Below are 5673 nucleotides of genomic sequence, written 5' to 3'. Positions count from 1 at the left end.
TAAAATTAGAGGAAAAGAAGAAAATATGACCCAGAAACGTTTACATGAAAAGAAAACGAACGATAAACACGCAAAAAATAAGGAATTACACGAGAAGTTTACGAAGAAGGAATAGAAAGAAATGAAAAAAAAGGAAAATCAGCAAAAAATGAAGTAAAGAAGGATGAAAGAGGAATTAACGAAGACTATAAAGAAAATGAAGAAAAGAAGAAAAAATGACAAGAAAAAAGGACATGAAAAGGGAATGATAAAGGAGAAACTACCAAGAAACATACGAAAAATTAGAGAATAAATATGAAAGAAGAAAAATACATGAAAAAAGATAATAACTTGATAGAATAAGCGAAAGGAAAACATAACTTAAAAAATAACTCAATAAAAAAATAGGAAGAAATGAAAAGAAGAAGACAAAAAGAAGAATAAGAGAAAGATAGATAAGAAGATGAACAAGAAAAATAGACAAGACACTGGGAGAACCAATGAAAAAAAAGAATTAATAAGAGGATAGAGTAATAAATAAAGGAATGAGATAGAAGAAAGACAGAGACAGAATGACGCAATAAGATGCACAAGAACAAAGAGAAAGAGAAAAAAACACGAAAATAGAAGGAAGTAAGAGGATAAAAATAAAATAAACTAGTAAGAGGATAAAGCAATAAATCAAGGAATAAGATAGAAGAAAGACAGAGAGACAGAATGACGTAATAAGATGCACAAGAACAAAGAGGAAAGAAAATATAAAACATGTAGATAAAAGAAAGGAAGAGGATAAAGAGAAAAATAAATCACAACATAAATAAAGAGAGGAAAGATAGATGGAAAGATGCGAAGAGAGAAAACAAGAACACAATGAGAGATAAATCGGAGAATGTAAACAAGGAACACCAAATAAATAGAGGAACAAATAGCAAACCACTAAACAAGAACAAGAGAGATAACGCAACACACCTGAGCGAGAGACACGAAGGACCACAGGTAAACATAAAGATAAACACTACATGCTAAAAAAAAATACAAAAAAAGACGAAGAAGAATGATAAAGCGTAAGCAACAACACATCTTGAGGCGAACCAGTCATAAAAACCGAGAAAATAGAACCGCGTGGCTTTAAAAGGTGACGAAAATGATAGACTCCGTTGAGGGAAGTCTGGTGCAAACTACATGATATTAAATTCCCTCTCGGTTACATCCTGTCCTTCATCTGTCATCAAGCTTATCCAAAACCCATCCTGGCCCTTCTATCCTTTACCATAATACGTATCCTACAAGTTAGCCCCCTGCCCAGTCCCTCTTAGCCCTCCCTCCTCCCCATGACACTCCTTAACGTAACCTTCCGTGGCTGGAACCTTAGATTACCGCTTGCCTCGCCAAAACGACCCACCTGAGAAGTAAAACCCAACATTTCACATGAGGTATCTTTCGACAGTTTGGCCCAAATTACAGGTTGGCAGCGCCCCTCCAGGTAAGCGGCGAACAGTGTACCTGACTTTACGTGTGTGTGTACCTTTGTAAACATAGGAACCAGCGAGTCATAATGCCTTTGAGATGGTACTCCTTCTCTCTCTCTCTCTCTCTCTCTCTCTCTCTCTCTCTCTCTCTTTCTTCTTCTTCCTCTCTCTCTCTCTATCTGGTTCTACTTCTTCTTTCTTCCTTCTCTGCACTTGTTCTCTCCTTCTTTTCTCCTCTCATATTGATCTTCTTCTTCTTCTTTTTCTTCTTCCTCTTCTTCTTCCTCTTTCTCTTCTTCCTCTTCCTCTTCTGCTGACTGTGTGTGGGTGATTTTTTCTCTTCATCTTTGTTTGCTTTGTTTATTCAAATAACCTCTCTCTCTCTCTCTCTCTCTCTCTCTCTCTCTCTCTCTGCAAGTCAAAAATCACTCCTCCTCCTCTTCCTCCTCCTCCTTCACTCCTTTTCCAGTCACCATCTTTCATTCCCTTCCCTCTCTCCTCCCTCTCCCTCCTCCCTCTCTTTCTCTCTCCCCTTCCCCTTCCCCTTCCCCTGTCGGCCGCCCGTCAGTCGTGTCAGGGTGGCCGAGGCAGGGAGACGGCTGCTCTGTCCCTGGCACATGTCACTCCCTCACCATTGCGCCGCCACTCACTCCTCACCCCCCCTCTCCCCCATCACCGACCCTCTTCCGCTATGACAACGCCCTCTCTCTCTCTCTCTCTCTCTCTTGGTTAGTTACGCAATGGGTTTGTTATTGCTGTTGTTACTACTACTTCTACTGCTGTTACTACTACTACAACAACTACTACTACTACTACTAATATTACTACTATTACTACTTCTATTACTACTACTACTGCTACTACTACTACTAGTACTACTGCTACTACTACTACTACTACGATAAAGTGAAGGACTAAAGAAGAAGAAGAAGAACACACACCAACACATCAAACACAGCAAACGATTAAAAAAAAAAAAAAAAACAAGGAGAAAACGAAGAAGAAGAAGAAGAAGAAGAAGAAGTAGAAGAGGAAGAAGAAGAAGAAGAGGCAGTGAATACTACTTTTATGGCGGTTGTATAGTGCTAGCGGGGAGAAAGAGGAGGAGGAGAAGGAGGAGGAGGAAGAGGAGGAGGAGGGGGAATGTGGGAAGAGGGGAATAGGGAGAAGGGGGGGGAGGTCGCCTGATAAGACATTTATATTGATGGATGAGGGTCGGCAGCACTCAGCAAGACAAGGCGGTGGTCGTTCTTCATTCCTTTATTATTGTGTAAAGGTGAAAAATTACCCTACTCTTTTTTACCGGCCTCTCTTCTTCCTCCTTCCTTTCTTCTCTTCCTTCTTCCTTTTCTTCGTTTTTCGTCCTTCTTCCTACTTTCCTTCCTTCTTCTTTTCGTCTCTCTTTCCTTCACCGGCTCTCTTCTTTTCTCATTCCTTCTCTTCCTTCTTCCTTTCCTTCGTTTTTCTGTCCTTCATCTCTCTTCTTCTTCCTTTTCTTTCTTTCTTCTCCTTCGTCTTCTTATCGTTCATCGCCCTTCCTTCTCCTTTTCTTCGTTTTCCTATTCTCCACCGTCTGCCCTTCCTCCTACTTTCCTTCCTTCCTTCTTCCTTTCCTTCTCTTTTCTGTCCTTCACCGGCCTCTCTTCTTTCTCCTTTCCTTCCTTCTTTTCGTCTTTCTTTCCTTCACCTTCCTTCCTCCTCCTTCACTTCCTTCCCTCCTTCCTTTCCTTCGTCTTTCTATCCTTCACTTCCCTTTCTCCTCCTTTCTTTCCTTCTTTTTCTTTCCTTCCATCCTTCATTTCGTCCATTTTCTTCCTTTCTTCCTTCTTATTCTTGTTTTCCTTTCTTTCTCCTTCCTTCTCTTTCTTTTTCTTTTTCTCTCTTACATTCTTTTATTCTGTTCTTTTTTCTATCCTCTCTCTCTCTCTCTCTCTCTCTCTCTCTCTCTCTCTCTCTCTCTCTCTCTCTTTCTCTCTCGCTTTCGGTAGGCCTAATCATCACAGCCTATCTAAGTTTAGTGTCAGGCCAGTCATTCGTAGGCAATTAGTTATATCACAGTATCAAACCCCTCTCTCTCTCTCTCTCTCTCTCTCTCTCTCTCAATGACGCACTAATTTAGCCCAATGGATGGACGGATGGACAGACCAATCGACGGTGAAATAGACAGGTATGAAGAGGTGTCATTTAGCTCAGGTGTGTCACGTTACCTGGCCACACCTGAGAGGATTTAGGGCAGGCAGGTGTTGTCTATAGTCCAGTATTTTGATTTATTGCTACCTATGTATTGTTGGTTACGTTAGGTTAGGTTAAGTAAGGTAAGGTAAGGTTAGGTAAGGTTTAATAAGGTTAGGTTAGGTTAGGTAAGGTAAGGTAAGGTTAGGTAAGGTTTAATAAGGTTAGGTTAGGTTAGGTTAGGTTAAGTTAGGTAAGGCTAGGTAAGGTAAGGATAGGTACAATTATTTTAAACAAAGTAATGTAAAGTAAGATAAAAAATATAAGATAATGTTAGATTAGGTTAGGTGACAAAAACCTTTTCCTACTATCTCTTGTCTTCCTTCTCTTCTTCTTACTCCTCCTCCTTTCCTCCAGCTTCTCTCCTCTCCTTCCTCCACAATGAATCACGGCAATATGAGCTGCATTTCACGCACAGTGGGAAGGTAATTGTGTGTGTGTGTGTGTGTGTGTGTGTGTGTGTGTGTGTGTGTGTGTGTGTGTGTGTGTGTGTGTGTCTCTCTCTCTCTCTCTCTCTCTCTCTCTCTCTCTCTCTCTCTCTCTCTCTCTCTCTCTCTCTCTCTCTCTCTCTCTCTCTCTCTGTCTAACCCTCCTTCCCTCCCATCCTTCCCGCTCTAAACACCTTCACCACCACCACCACCACCACCACCACCACCACCACCAGCACACAGCGGGTCTGGAGTCTAGCATGGTCTGGCAACACTGTCTGGAAGCGTAAGTGTTAACAAATCCTTAGTTTATCTCAGCAGATCAGTTGGCAAATACAGTTCCCTTTTGGCTGCAATATTTCACCCTTGCTGGATCTCTTGGTAGTGGGAGATGAAGAGAGATGCTGCGCAGGGTTATTGAAATGATAAGCGTGGGAGAGGGAGAGAGGGAGAGGGGGAGAGGAAGATTTGAGGGAAAGGGAGAGAGAGAGGAGACACGGAGGAATGAGAGCGAGAAAGGACTGTGAGAGATTTGCATGTAGGATGAGAGAGAGAGAGAGAGAGAGAGAGAGAGAGAGAGAGAGAGAGAGAGAGAGAGAGAGAGAGAGAGAAGAATATTGGATTTATGAGAGCGGAAGACAAGAAGGAAAGGGAAGAGGGAGAGAAGGAAGGGAGGAAGAGGAGAGAGATTTAGTGGAGGGAAAGAGGGAGGAAAGAGGAAAGTATTTAGGTGAATGATGGAGGCATGAAAATGGAGAAAGGAGAGAAAGGGAGGAAGGAGATGAAGAATGAGAAGAGAGAGAAGGAAATAAGCACAGAGAGAGAGAGAGAGAGAGAGAGAGAGAGAGAGAGAGAGAGAGAGAGAGAGAGAGAGAGAGAGAGAGAGAGAGAGAGAGAGAGAGAGAGAGAGAGAGAGAGAGCAGCACAAACACTATATTTCAAAGCACAGACGTAAGATCGATCATGAAAACTCTTACTCACTCACTCACAACTCACTCTCCCTAAACTCTCTCACTCACACTCTTACACGACAGTCCCCACAGAACACCACTCTCCCTGTACCCTCTCCCTCTCACCCATCACCTCTCACCCATGATCGAGAGAGGAGAATTCCCCCTGACACTGTATTTCACGTGGCTATTATTTGGCGTCAGCGGAGCGACTGGCCATCAACTTGAATTATGGAGAGAATTACCGCCCTGTCGCTAATAATTTCTGGCCATCCGTCTCTCGCCTGCATTCACCCGCAAGAGAAGAAATATGGCCGTGTTTTGTGGGACCTACGAGGTGATTCATTGAAATATATTACTCGACAACTCCTTGAGAACAGTCATTAGAAGTAGCTACCTGAAGGGAGACTGGCGGAGGCAAGGGGAGGCAAGACCAGGCAAGGAAAGGGAAGGGAAGGGATGATTGAAGAGAGAAGGACGAAGGGTGGTGATGGGTAAAAGGTAGGTTTGGTTAGGTTAGGGAGAAAAGCAAGGGTGAAAAGAAAAAGGGGAAGAGAATTATGATGAAAAAGGAAGTAGAGGATTGATAAAGAGATTACGAACGTTGTGATGAGG

This window comes from Portunus trituberculatus, chromosome 22 (genome assembly GCF_017591435.1).
Source record: "Portunus trituberculatus isolate SZX2019 chromosome 22, ASM1759143v1, whole genome shotgun sequence".
Classification (NCBI taxonomy): domain Eukaryota; kingdom Metazoa; phylum Arthropoda; class Malacostraca; order Decapoda; family Portunidae; genus Portunus; species Portunus trituberculatus.
This window is presented reverse-complemented; position numbering follows the sequence as displayed.